Source organism: Heterodontus francisci, chromosome 36 (genome assembly GCF_036365525.1).
Source record: "Heterodontus francisci isolate sHetFra1 chromosome 36, sHetFra1.hap1, whole genome shotgun sequence".
Lineage (NCBI taxonomy): Eukaryota > Metazoa > Chordata > Chondrichthyes > Heterodontiformes > Heterodontidae > Heterodontus > Heterodontus francisci.
In genome coordinates this window covers 48896440-48911729 of record NC_090406.1, presented here as the reverse complement: position 1 = coordinate 48911729, position 15290 = coordinate 48896440, and the positions used below count along the sequence as shown (strand labels likewise).

General features: G+C 45.0%; 1 protein-coding gene across 5 annotated transcripts in view; it reads right to left on the bottom strand.

Annotated features, from left to right (window-relative positions):
- The window catches only part of LOC137351802 (zinc finger protein 462-like), a 149701-nt gene that overhangs the window by 110805 nt on the left and 23606 nt on the right, over positions 1 to 15290 (bottom strand). The gene's annotated exons all lie outside the window — the stretch shown is intronic.

Below are 15290 nucleotides of genomic sequence, written 5' to 3'. Positions count from 1 at the left end.
ATGTACTCCTCTAGTTTTCTTTTGAAAACATTGAAGCCATTTGCCTCAACCATTTCCTGGAGTAGTGAGTTCCACATCCTAACTACTTCCCAGTAAAGTGAATTTTCCTTGCTTCCCTATTGGATTTATTTGTAACTATTTTGTATTTACGGCCCTTGTTTTGGATTCTTCCATAAGTGGAAAGAGTCTTTCCATATCTACCCTTTACAACCCATTCTTAATTTTAAAAGACCTCCATCAAGTTTCCTCTTTTCTAAAAAGACAGTATTTATTGCTCTCCCCCGTGGAGACTTTGGAGGCGGGTAAGGCATTTAATTGGGTGGAATGGTGGCGGGTGGGAACCTCACCACCTTCCGCCTCCATCCAGAGTAAGTCTGTGGTGGGTAGGCCCATAGACAGCTTTCCTGCCTCACTGCCAATTGAGGCCCTTATGTGGACAATTAATGCCCAATAAAGGGCCTCTTCCCGTCACCGCTGGTATTAACTGAGCGACAGGCAAGCCTGTCGCCACATGGGAAGCACAACATGAATGTTGAAGGAGATGGATGGGGTGCCAATCAAGCGAACTGCTTTGTCCTGGATGGTGTCAAGCTTCTTAATTGTTGTTGAAGCTGCACCCATTCAGGCAAGTGGAGAGTATTCCATCATATGCCTGACTTGTGCCCTGTAGATGATGGACAGGCATTGGGGAGACAGGAGGTGAGTTACTTGCTGTAGAATTCCCAGTCTCTGGCCTGCTCTTGTCGCCACATTATTTATGTGGATGGTCCAGTTCAGTTTCCAGTCAATGGTGACCCCCCCAGGATGTTGATAGTGGAGAATTCAGCGATGGTAATGTCACTGAACATCAAGGAGAAATGGTTAGATTCTCTCTTGTTTGAGGTTGACATTGCCTGGCATGAATGTTAGTTGCCAGAAAGCAGCCCAAGCCTGGATGTCATCCAGGTCTTGTTGCATATGGGCATGGGCTCCTTCAGTATCTGTGGAGTCGCGAATGGTGCTGAATGTTGCGCAATCAACAAACATTCCCACTTGTGACCTTTTGATGGAGGGAAGGTTGTGATGAAGCAGCTGAAGATGGTTCAGCCAAGGAAGCTACCCTGAGGAACTCCTGCCATGATGTCCTGGGACTGAGATGATTGATCTCCAACAGCTACAACCATCCTTTGTGCTGGGTATGACTCCAACCAGTGGAGAGTTCCCCCCCCGATTCCCATTGACTCCAGTTTTGCCAGGGCTCCTTGAGTATGTAAAGATGGTCAGTCAACAAGCAGGATTTGAAAGCTTTCAAGCTGGAATGGATGGAGCGAGAGGGACAGCGACCCCGACTTAGGGTCTACTCATGTCAGGCTCCAGTTGCTTCTCCTTTGATGCAGAGAAAACACCAGCTTAAAACCACAGATGGGGAGGGGCTTGTTACATGACAGTCACTCAGTGATTCAAATATGGCAGTTAGTAGTGCTACTACTTCTTGCTGAGAGAACAGGTAGTTCCTTTAAACTTCCTGGGTCTTGGTTCTTGCTAAGGAAATGCAGACATTTTATCTTTCTCCTCACAAGCATTGCAGTCTAGGATAGAGTGCTGCAAATTAGGTGATCATCTTAAGCTGAAAAGATGACTTTGCTGACAGCTTGCCTTTTAAAAAAATATATAAATTCAGATCTCCAGTCAGTGGATTAAAGAAAATTTTCATTCAACAAAGGGCACAGGCACCTAAGGCACTTGCGCTCAGTCACTTGCAGCTATCTGATTCTTGGGCTATGCACCTGTTTGCATGGGTAGTGCCATCCTCCGTTTGCAGCTGCCCGCTGTGCTCCTCTGGCCTCCTGCTATTCAGGAGGTTGCCTCTGCTGAAGCTCATCCTGGCTGCTCTGTCCAATGTCAGAGTAGCCTGTTCCCATCTGAACGCTCTCAACTGGGCTGTGTGTGTTTACCAGGCCTTCCCCTTCCAACCCCAAGTGCTCAAGAGATGCCAGCGGCCTCACGTCCCTCTCCGGATTGCTGCCATTCACCACTGAGAAAAGCAAGTCTTATAGCTGCAGCAATGGCTACTCTGTGGCACATTTGAAGCAGCTGCGTTGCACTTTGTGCCTCTGCAGTATTTTGATCAGCCCTTCCCCTGCTTGCATACTTGTATCTCTGAATAAATTTTGCTTGCTTCACGTAAGGCCATCTCATGTGAAGAGTTCTCAATACTACTCCGTTTCGTCTGTGCACTCGAAGCAGCACTCAGTGCAGAGTGTAAAGTGAGAGTTTAATGAGGAGGGAGTTCAGTGAGGGAGGAGCTCCTTCCTTTCTTTTTCTACCTTTTCCAGTCTCCAGTGGCTGGCTCTTTCTTCGGTAGAGGGGAAGAAGCTGATTGGTGAGTAACTGGTAAGTTATTTTACTTATTCTAATTGTATTAAATAGTTTTTATAGTTACGGTATGGCAGGTCAGCTCAGTCAAGTGGAATGTACATCCTGCGGTATGTGGGAAGTCATAGACGCACCATCTGCCCTAGACGAACACATATGTAGGAGTGTTACCGGCTACAGAAGCTTGAGCTCCGGGTTTCGGAACTCGAGTGGCGGCTGGAGTCACTGTTGTGCATCCGCGAGGTGGAGGACTTTATGGATGGCAAAGATAGGGAGGTAGGTTAGGAGCATGCAGGCAGAGAGGAAATGGGTGATCGCCAGACAGTCTAAGAAAACCAGGCAAGCAGTGCAGGAGTCGAGAGTCAATCGTGCTTGATAATTGGTTTTCCAATTTGGATACTGGTGAGGGAGACAGTTCCTCAAGGGAGTGCAGCCAGGGTAAAAGTCTGTGGCACCATGGGTGACTCAGCTGCACAGAAGGGAAGGAAGAAGAGTGGAAGAACAAAAGTGATAGGGGATTCAATAGGGGATCAGACAGGCATTTCACGCTGACGAGCTGCCTGCTATGACTTGCCCTTAATTTATCCCCTTAAATTACCCAAAAATTAGATTATTTACACGAGCTCAAATTCGAAGGAAGTAAAGCTGGTAACAGGAGGTAGAAAAGTAGCAAGTGACATTAGAAATAAAACAGAAATGCTGTAAATACTCAGCAGGTCAGGCAGCATCTGTGGAAAGAGAAGCAGAGTTAATGTTTCAGGTCTGTGACCTTTCATCAGAGTGAAATTAGAAGGCAAGCGAAACAAAGGCAAGAATCAACTAGGCTTAGAATGCAGAATAATGTCAAGATGACAGGTTAAGGGCATTCTATCTGAATGCATGCAGCATTCACGAAAAGGTAGATGATTTAAACGCACAAATAAAGGTAAGTGGGTATGATCTAACTGCCATTAGGGAAACGTGGCTACAGGGTGACCAAGACTGGAATATTCAAGGATATTCAACATTGAGGAAGGACAGGCAAAAAGGAAAAGGAAGTGGTGTTGCACTGATCAGGGATGGGATCAGTACATTAGTAAGGGAGGATCTCAGATCAGAAGAACAAAACGTAAAATCTATTTACATAGAAACATAGAAAATAGGAGGAGTAGGCCATTCGGCCCTTCGAGCCTGCTCCGCCATTCATTATGATCATGGCTGATCATCCAACTCAGTAACCTGTTCCAGCTTTCGCCCCATACCCTTTGATCCCTTTAGACCCAAGAGCAAAATCTAACTCCTTCTTGAAAACATACAATGTTTTGGCCTCAACTGCTTTCTGTGGTAGCAAATGCCACAGGCTCACCACTCTCTGGGTGAAGAAATTTCTCCTCATCTCAGTCCTGAAAGGTTTACCCCGTATCCTGAGACTATGACCCCTGGTTCTGGACTCCCCCACCATCAGGAACATCCTTCCTGCATCTACCCTGTCAAGTCCTGTTAGAATTTTATAGGTTTCTATGAAATCCCTCCTCACTCTTCTGAACTCCAGCGAATATAATCTTAACCGACTCAATCTCTCCTCATACATCAGTCCCGCCATCCCAGAAATCAGTATTGTAAACCTTCACTGCACTCCCTCTATAGCAAGAACATCCTTCTCAGTTGAGACCAAAACTGCACACAATATTCCAGGTGTGGCCTCACCAAGGCCCTGTATAATTGCAACAAGACATCCCTGCTCCTGTACTCTAATCCTCTTGCTATGAAGGCCAACATATCATTTGCCTTTTTTACCGCCTGTTGGACCTGCATGCTTACCTTCAGCGACTGGTGTACGAGAACACCCAGGTCTTGCTGCATATACCCCTCTCTCAGTTTATAGCCGTTCAGATAATAATTCCTGTTTTTGCTACCAAAGTGGATAACCTCACATTTATCCACATTATATTGCATCTGCCATGCATTTGCCCACTCACTCAACTTGTCCAAATCACCCTGAAGCCTCTCTGCATCCTCCTCACAACTCACCCTCCCACCCAGTTTTGTGTCATCTGCAAATCTGGAGATATTACATTTAGTTCACTCACCTAATTCTTAAATTATATATTGTGAATAGCTGGGGTCCTAGCACCGATCCCTGCGGTACCCCATTAGTCATGGCCTGCCATTCGGAAAAAGATCCATTTATCCCTACTCTTTGTTTCCTGTGTACCAACCAATTTTCTATCCATCGCAATATACTACCCCCAATCCTATGCGCTTTAATTTTACACGCTAATCTCTCATGTGGGACTTTGTCGAAAGCCTTCTGCAAGTCCAAATAAACCACATCCACTGGCTCCCCCTCATCAACTCTACTAGTTACATCCTCAAAGAATTCTAGTAGATTTGTCAAGCATGATTCCCCTTTCGTAAATCCATGCTGACTCTGCCCGATTCTACCACAGTTCTATAAGTGCTCTGTTATAAAGTCTTTGAGAATGGACTCCAGAATTTTCCCCACTACCGACCGACGTCATGCTGACTGGTCTATAATTCCCTGCTTTCTCTCTACCTCCCTTTTTAAATAGTGGGGTTACATTAGCTACCCTCCAATCTGTAGGAACTGTTCGAGCCTATAGAATCTTGGAAGATGACCACTATTTCTAGGGCCACTTGCTTAAGTACTCTGGGATACACACCATCAGGCCCTGGGGATTTATCAGCCTTCAATCCCATCAATTTCCCCAACACCATTTCTCTACTAATACTGATTTCCTTCAGTTCCTCTCTCTCACTAGGCCCTGTGTTCCCCAACATTTCTAGTACTTTTGGGTGGAGCTAAGAAACAGTAAGGGGCAGCAAACATTGGTAGGAGTTGTTTACAGGCCAAACAGTAGTGATAGTATGGGGCATGGTACTAATCAGGAGATTAGTGAAGCATGTAGTATGGGTAACACAGTAATCATGGGTGATCTCAATCTGCATATAGACTGGGTAAACCCAATGAGCACTAATGCTGTGCAGGAAGAGTTTCTAGAATGTGTTAGGGATGGTTTTCTAGAGCAGTATGTTGAGGAACTGACTAGAGAAGAGGCTATTTTAGATCTAGTATTATGTAATGAGAAAGGGTGAATGAATAATCTTGTTTTAAAAGAACCTTTAGAGATGAGTGACCACAATATGATAAAATTTTACATCATGTTTGAAAGTGAGGTAGATCAATCTGAAGCCAGGGTGATAAATTTGAACAAAGGAAATTACGAAGGTATGAGGGGCAAATTGGCTGAGGTGGATTGGGGAAATGCATTAAAAAGTATGACAGTACATAGGCAATGGATAGTCTTCAAGGAATTATCACAGTTTACAGCAACTATACATTCCTTCAAGGCACAAAACCCCCCAAAAGAAAAGGCAGCAAACCATAGCTAACAAAGGAAGTTAAGGATTGTATAAGATTAAAAGAAAAGGCCTATAAAGTTGCCAGAAATAGTAGTAAACCTGAGGATAGGGAGGATTTTAGAATACAGCAAAAGAGGACCAAAAAACTGATAAAGAAAGGGAGAATAGAATATGAAGGTAAACTAGCAAAAAAACATAAAAACGGGACTGTAAAAACTTCTACAGGTACATAAAAAGTAAACATTTAGCTAAGACAAATGTGGGTCCATTACAGGCAGAGTCAAAAGAATTTATAATGGGAATAGAGAAGTGGCAGAGAGCTAAATGATTACTTTGTGCCTGTCTTCACTGTGGAAGATGCAAGAAATCTCCCAGAATTAGAGATCCAAGGGACAAGGGAGAATGAGGAATTGAAGGAAATTAGTGTTAGTAAGAAGGTTGTATTGGAGAAATTAATGGGGCTGAAAGTTGCTAAGTCCCCGGGACCTGATATTCTACATCCCAGAGTGTTGGAAAGAGGTAGCTATAGAGATAGTGGATGCATTGGTGATCATCTTCCAAATTCTATAGGTTCTGGAACAGTTCCTGCAGATTTGAAAATAGCAAATGTCACCCCACTATTTAAAAAGGGAGGGAGAGAGAAAACAAGGAACTACAGACCTGTCAGCCTTACATCAGTAGTAGGGAAAATGCCAGAATCTATTCTGAAGGATGTGATAAATGGATGCTTGTATAATAATGATCTGATTGGGCATAGTCAACATGGATTTAATGAACAGGAAATCATGTTTGACGAAACTGTTGAGAGTTTGAGGAGATTACTAACAGTATTGATAAAGTAGAGTCAGTGGATGAAGCATGCTTAGATTTTCAGAAGGCTTTTGATAAAGTCCCTCACAGGAGGTTGGTTAGCAAAATTAAAGCACATGGGACAGAGGTAAAGCATGGCTATCCGACCCAAACCCAACCGGGCCCGACGACATGCGTCAGGTTCGGGTCGGGTCGTTCTTCTGCGTCTGGCATTTGGGCTCGGGTCAGACACAGTGACAGCCAGGACGTCAAGGCGGGAATCCTGAATTTGGACTCCGCACTAGTCAGCAGTGAGCGACTCCATCCAAGGTAGAACACAACCTCTTAAATATAAATCAACTTTATTCCGGTGGTTGCGTCGGGCGTGGGGAAAAAAAAAATCAAAGGACATGAGCCAGCTTGGGTCGATGTGGTTCTGTCAGGTTCGGGACGGGTTTCATTTGCAGACCTGAGCAAGCCTTTAAAAGGAGGCAACATGCTGGCATGGATTAAGGAATGGTTTAAAGACAGAAAACAGAGAGTAGGAATAAATGGGCCATTCTCAGGTTAGCAGGCTGTGACCAGTGGGGTACCGCAAGGATCAGTACTTAGACCCCAGCTGTTCACAATTTGTATCAATGATTTGGGGACCAAATGTAATATTTCCAAGTTCACAGATGACACAAAACTAGGTGGGAATGCGTGTTGTGAGGAAGATGCAAAGCAGCTTCAAGGGGATTTGGACAGACTCAGTGAGTGGGCAAGAACATGGCAGATGCAATATAATGTGTAAAACCCTGGGTTTACCCATTTTGGCAGGAGGAACAGATATGCAGAGTATTTCTTAAATGGTAAAAGATTAGAAAGTGTAGATGTACAAAGGGACCTGCGCATCCTCATCAATAAGTCGCTGAAAGCCAACATGCAGGTGCAGCCAGCAAACAGGAAGGCTAATGGTAGGTTAGCCTTTATCGCAAGAGGATTTGAGTACAGGAGTAGTGAAGTCTAGCTTCAATTGTATAGAACCTTGGTTAGACTGCATTGGTCCCCTTACCTTAGGGAGGATATTATTGCCGTTGAGGGAGAGCAACCAAGGTTCACCAGACTGGTTTCCGGGATGGCGGGACTGACCTATGAAGAGAGGTTGGGGATATTGGGCCTGTATTGTCTAGAGTTTCAAAGTATGAGAGGTGATCTCATTGAAACCTTCAAAATACTTAAAGGGATGGACAAGGTAGATGCAGGTAAGATGCTTCCCCTGGTTGGAACCAGCGGACACAAATTCAAAATAAGGGGGAAGCCACTTAGGACAGAGATGAGGAGAAATTTCTTTACTCAGAGGGTTGTGAATCTTTGGAATTCTCTAACCCAGAGGGCTGTGGAAGCTCAGTCATCGAGTATGTTTAAAGCACAGATTGACCGATTTCTAAACACCAGTGACATGGGGATAGTGTGGGGAAAAGCCAATGAAGGGGATGATCACCCATGATCATATTGAATGGCGGAGCAGGCGCGATTGGCCTACTCCTGCTCCGATGTTCCAAACATCCTGCCATGCTCCCCACATTGCATCCTCCACAGTCACAGCTTATGAAAATTAAAAACTGCTGCATACAAGCCTGTTAATGAGCTCTTCAATGAACTCAACAGGTAATTAATTGGATACGTGCACCCGACCAGTTTCCTCTCTTCCCAGCGTCCCTTAAAAAAACGGCATCACATTCCTGAGGCTGCGGATCCCAGTGCTGACCTCAGAGAACGCGATCTTGAAATTGCACTCACCTCCACACTCAGTGGGCTTTAAAACTCCGGCCCAGAATGATCTTAAACACTGGACAGAAAGGAAGGTATTAGTCAGTCATTTACTGCACAGAAGGCAGTCATTCGGCCCATGCTCGATCCCCATAGCCCTCCAAGTTTATTTCCTCCTAGTGGCCATCTGATTTCCTTTTGAAATCACTGTCTCTGCTTCCACCACCCTCATGGGCAGCGAGTTCCAGGTTACCACTTGCAGCATAAAAAAAATTATTCCTCACATTCCCCTGTATCTCTTGTCCGAAACCTTCACTCTATGTCCCCTAGCCCTTGTACCATTAGAGTCATAGAATGATTTAAGGCACAAAACGAGGCCATTTGGCCCATCATGTCCATGCTAGCTTTCCACAGAGAAATCCAGACAGTTCCACTCCCCAATCCCTGTAGCCCTGCAAGTTTATTTCCTTCAAGTGGCCATCCAATTTCCTTTTGAAATAGACTGTCTCTGCTGCCACCACCCTCATGGGCAGCGAGTTCCAGGTTATAACCACCCGCTGTGTAAAAAAAAAATTCCTCACATTCCCCTGCATCTCTTGCCTTAAACTTTCAACCTATGTCCGAGTCCTTGTACCATTAGTTAATGGGAACTTATCTATGCCCATCATAATCATGTACAAATCTATTAAATCTCACCTCAATCTCCTTTGTTCTGAGAACTAACTCAGCTTTTCCAACCTAACCTAACTAAAATCCCCCATCCCTGGAACCATTCTGGTAAATCTCTTCTGCATCCTCTCAAGAACCCTCACATTGTTCCTAAAGTGTGGAGATCAGAATTGGACACAATCCTCCAGTTGGGGCATAACCAGAGCTTTATAAAGGTTCAGCATAACTTCCCTGATTTTGTACTCAACACCTCTATTTATGAAGCCCAAGATCTCATATGCTTTGTTAACTACTCTCTCAAAAAGTCCTGCCACCTTCAAAGATCGATGCACAGGCACACTCTTTAGAACTGTGCCATTACGTCGATATTGCCTTTCCCTATTCCTTCTGCCAAAATGCACCATCTCACACTTGTCAGTATTAAATTCCATCTGCCACCTGTCTGCCCATTCTGCTAGTCTATCTAGGTCATGATGCAGGCGGTTCGTATCATCCTCACCGTTTTTCACACCGCCAAGTTTGGTGTCATCAGCAAATTTTAAGATTCGACCCTGTATTCCAAAATCCAAGTCATTTACCTGCAGAAAAAAAAGCAGTGGTCTGTGCACTGACCCTTGGACAATTAAACAACTAACTGGAGGAGGTGGCTCCACAAATATCACCCTCCTCAATGATGGGGGAGCCCAGCAAGTCAGTGCAAAAGTCAACACTGAAGCATTTGCATTCATCTTCAGATGCACCCTGACAATATTCTGGCAACAGTACTGAAGACTTGTGCTCCAGAACTAGCCGCACCCCTAACCAAGGTGTTCCAGTCCAGCTACAACACTGGCACCTACTGAACAATGTGGAAAATTGCCCAGGTAGGTCCCTGTACACAAAAAGCAGGACAAACCCAACCTGGCCAATTACCGCTCTACTAGGCTACTCCAGAGCATCACTAAATGACGGAGGTGTTGTCGACAGTGCTATCAAGCGGCACTTGCTCAACAATAACCTGCTCACTGACGCTCAGTTTGAGTTCCGCCAGGGCCACTGAGTTCTTGGCCTCAATACAGCCTTGGTCCAAACATGGACAAAAGAGCTGAACTCCAGTGTGTGGAGAGTGACTGCCCTTAACATCAAGGCAGCATTTGATGGAGTACGGCATCAAGGAGCCCTAGCAAAACTGGAGTCAATGGGAAACAGGGGGAGAACTCTTCACTGATTGGAGTCAAAGGAAGATAGCTGTGGATGTTGGAGGTCAATTATCTCAGTCCCAGGACATCAGTGCAGGGAGTACCTTAGGGTAGTGTCCTAGGCCCAACCACCTTCAGCTGCTTCATCAATGACCTTCCCTCCATCATAACGTCAGAAGTGGGGATGTTCGCTGATGAGTGCACAATGTTCAGCACCATTCGTGACTCCTCAGATACCGAAGCAGCCAGTATCCAGATGCAGCTAGACCTGGACAACATCCAGACTTGGGCTGATAACTGGCAAGTAACATTCGCGCCACACAAGCACCAGGCAATGACCACCTCAAAACGAGAAAATCTAACCATCTTTCCTTGATGTTCAATGACATTACCATCGTTGAATCCCTCACTATCAATACTGTTACGACCAGGTGAGGAAGGGGTCGCAGGCTCTTTCTGGCCCTTTTACTGGCTTGGCCTTAACAGAGTTTAACTTTTAAAACAGTGTTTTCAATTTCACCTCAGCGAGTCCTTGCTCACTGCTCTCTAATTATAATTATAAATGAACCAATCATACAGGCTTCCATAGGTTTAAACAAGCAAGGTTGAAGTTTATTAGCCTGACCACTCTAACTCAGTTAAAGTTACTAAAAATACACGACGCAACCACACTAGCATGCATATGCAATAAACACACACACGCACAAATAGATACAGAGGGCGAGAAAGAATAAAGTGGGGGGGAGGGGAGTTTGGAGTAGTCAATGGAATTCAGTTACTGTCTTTGGTTTGGATGTAAAGACCTTGATTGGAGTTAAGTCTTGTAGTTCTCGTTGGGGTCCAGTTCACACTTTCAAGTTTGTTTCTCTAGTACCAGAAGGCTGCAGGGGGGTCCTCTGTCTTGAGGCTTAAGCTGCTTCTGTGGGTCCCTGGAAGTTCACTAGAGAGAGAAAAAGCAAGAGAGGGGTGCTTTCTTCAAGTTCAATTGCAGTCTGCCCCAAACCTTTGAGAGGCACAATTCAAAAATAGGTCCCAGTCTGGCCAGCAGGTAAGTCATGTGACCAGCTCTTTGCTTGAAACAGTCTCTTCTGGGGTGGATTGTTGATTCTTCAAAGCTTACTGGATGCACTTGGTGGGTTGGGTGGCGGCTCTTACAAGATGTAGATCATCTCTGTTGTCCAGCCCAATCTTGCTAATTGAATCAGGGAGCACTTCCATTGTCTCTCTATTCAACTGTCTCTCAGAATGCAAATGTGTAGCCATGTTTTCAGCCATTTAGCTCTGTGGTCTTTTTAAACAAGTTATGTTCAAAGTCCAGTAAAAGTTCAAAAATGACAAAATTGATATGTTTCCATTTGGCAGATGCGGTTTCATCACAATATCCTGGGGGTTTCCATTGACCAGAAACATAAATACTGTGCCTCCAAGAGCAAGCCAGGGGCTGGGAATCCTTCGGCGAGTAATTCACCTCCTGTCTCCCGTCATGCAGGCCCCCACCTGCCAAGCATGAGGTACACATTATTTCGGCACATGAACATTAAAAACTCAAATTGCTGCTGGGAAGAAGAGAGGACCTATCACAAGGAATTGTTAGGCCCCTCGCCTGAAAGACCTTTTTTGCATGTTAGCAGACAGAGTTGGAACAAAAGGACCCAGTCCTTGCTTCTCCAATACACAGAAGACCTGGTCAGACCAGTTTAGTCACATGACTAACTGGCTGTTTGAATTTGAACTTGCCACAAACTGTTTTGTGTGTTTAAAACTCAAAGCTCTTTTCTCCTGGACTGAAAACACCTCTTTCCTGTCTGCTCCCATCTCTTTCTCATGGAACTGAAGACCCATTGAGGAAACATGAACTCCGAGAGAAAAGCATCCTACAGTGAACAACGTTTAAGAATACTGGGCCCCAACAAAAAGCAAGACTACCTACAATCAAAGACTACAGCGAGCTCGAAGCACAGTAAAAACCCCCTCTTCAGAGATTGCCTCAAACTTTACATTATTTTTCTTCAGCTTGTTTCTGTCTCCGTTTGCATATGCATATCGCGTATGCATGCTAGCTTGGGGCACTGCGTGTATCTGTAGGGGTTAACCGAATTAGAGTTTTTTTTAAAAAGGTTTAATAAAATTCACTTCTCTTCTTTAAACCTAAAAAAAACCTGATTTTGGTCATTTCTTTGCTTTCTAATTGGCAAGTGGTGAACAAGGATTCACCAAGGGGGGAGCTCAAAACACGGTATGTTCAAAATTAAACCCTGTTATAATAAGACCAGGTGAAGACAGTAAAAGATCCCGAGGCACCTTTCTCACCTAGCCATAACAGAAATGTGGGTACTAGCATCTGGAATTTTACCCACAAATGAGAAATTGAAATTGGGACGCCAAATTGTTCCCAATCAAAAAACAGCAAGAATAATACAGGTTTTCTTGTGGTTGTGTGTGATTGAATCCTAACATGTCTGCAACTGAAGCAAGTAGCTCGCCAAGCCAGGATGAAGTAACTTGGGGTAAGTTAAAAGCACTGTCTATGGAGGAGTTGAGAAAAATGGCTAAGCAGTGTGGGATCACTGTACGTGGCAAGGCTAGGAAGTCCGAACTCCTGAAGCTAGCGGCAGAGACACAGAGAGAGAGGGAGAGAGAGGGAGAGAGAGAGACAGAGAGAGAGAGAGGGAGAGAGAGAGACAGAGAGAGAGAGAGGGAGAGAGAGAGACAGAGAGAGAGAGAGGGAGAGAGAGAGACAGAGAGAGAGAGAGGGAGAGAGAGAGACAGAGAGAGAGAGAGGGAGAGAGAGAGACAGAGAGAGAGAGAGGGAGAGAGAGAGACAGAGAGAGAGAGAGGGAGAGAGAGAGACAGAGAGAGAGAGAGGGAGAGAGAGAGACAGAGAGAGAGAGAGGGAGAGAGAGAGAGAGAGAGAGAGAGAGGGAGAGAGAGAGAGAGAGAGACAGAGAGAGAGAGGGAGAGAGAGAGACAGAGAGAGAGAGGGAGAGAGAGAGAGACAGAGAGAGAGAGGGAGAGAGAGAGAGAGAGAGAGAGAGAGACAGAGAGATGAGAAAGAAAGAAAGAGAGTCAGAGAGAGACGAGAGAGAGTGAGAGAGAGAGACAGACAAAATGTCTGCATTTCCTTAGCAAGGACCAAGACCCAGGAAGTTTAAAGGAACTGCCGGTTCTCTCAGCAACAAGTGGGACTACTAATTGCCATGTTTGAATCACTGAGTGACTGTCATGTGACAAGCCCCTCCCCATCTGCGCTTTTCAGCTGGTGTTTTCTGTGCATCAGAGGAGAAGCACCTAGAGTCTGACATGAGTAGACCCTAAGTCGGGGTCGCTGTCCCTCTCGCTCCATCCATTCCAGCTTGAAAGCTTTCAAATCCTGCTTGTTGACTGACCATCTTTGCCTACTCTGGCATCAAGCCTTGGAAAAACTGCAGTCAATGGGAATTGGGGTGGAAATCTCTCCACTGGTTGGAGTCATACCCAGCACAAAGTAAGATAGTTGTGGCTGTTGGAGGTCAATCATCTCAGTCCCAGGACATCATGGCAAGTGTTCCTCAGGGTAGCTTCCTTGGCTGAACCATCTTCAGCTGCTTCAGCACAACCTTCCCTCCATCAAAAGGTCACAAGTGGGAATGTTTGTTGATTGCGCAACATTCAGCACCATTCGCGACTCCACAGATACTGAAGGAGCCCATGCCCATATGCAACAAGACCTGGATGACATCCAGGCTTGGGCTGCTACGTGGCAACTAACATTCGCGCCACACATGCCAGGCAATGTCTACCTCAAACAAGAGAGAATCTAACCATCTCTCCTTGATGTTGAATGGCATTACCATCGCTGAATTCTCCACCATCAACATACTGGGGGGGTCACCATTGACCAGAAACTGAACTGGACCAGCCACATAAATAAATAATGTGGCTACAAGAGCAGGCCAGAGGCTGGGAATTCTACAGCAAGTAACTCACTTCCTGTCTCCTCAATGACTGTCCATCATCTACAGGGCACAAGTGAGGAGTGTGACGGAATACTCTCCACTTGCCTGGATGGGTACAGCTCCAACAATCAAGAAGCTGGACACCATCCAGGATAAAGCAGCTCGCTTGATTGGCACCCCATCCACCACCTTCAACATTTACTCTCTCCACCACCAATGCACAGTGGTGGCAGTGTGGACCATCTACAAGATGCACTGCACCAACTCGCCAAGGCTCCTTCGACAGCATCTTCCAAACCTACAACCTCTACCACCTAGGACTCGCTATTGTCCCTCCTTAAGCCAATTTTTCATCCAGTTGGACACGGACACTCCTGTTCCATAAGCCTCAATTTTGCTGAAGTACCACATAAAAGGCTGGTTATCAAACACTTTCTTAAAATCCATAAAGACATTGTCCATCACATTCCTTTTATCAACCTTCTCTGTTACTTCATCAAAAATTCAATTGGATTGGTCAAGCATGATCTCCCTTTTACAAATCCATGCTGGCTATCCTTAATTAACTTGAACTTCTCCAATATATATTTATATCAACTGCCTGTTGATTTTTTCCTGAATAATGTTTCTGAAACCTTACCCACCATCGATGTTAAGCCAACTGGCCTGTAGTTGCTAGGACTATCCTTACACCCTTTCTTAAATAAGTGCGTCACATTTGCCACTCTCCGTCACCTCTCCCGTATTCAGGGAAAATTGGAAGATTATGGCAAGCCCTTCTATCTCCACCCCCATTTCCTTCACAACCTGGGATGCAAGCTATCAGGACCAGGCGACTTATTTACCCTAAGCAAAGCTGGCCTTTTCAGTACCTCCTCCCTCTTAATTCTTACCCTATCCATTGCCTCTACTCTCTCCGCTTCCACTGATATTTTTTCAGATTCCTCTTCCTTAGTAAACACTGATACAAAGTACTCATTAAGTATTCGAGGCTTGCCCTGCTCAAGCATATATTTACCCACTTTGCCCGATTGGCCTCACTCCACCTCTTACTACCCGCTTACTATTTCCATGCCGGTAGAAGATTTTTGAATTCCCTTTTCTGTTGACTGCCACTCTATTCTCATGTTCTCTCTTTGCCTTATTTTTCCTCTTCCCATCCCTCTCAACTTATTGTATATGGCTAGGTTCTTACTTGAAGAATTCATCTAACATGAACCATACACCCTCTTTTTTGTTTCATCATAAT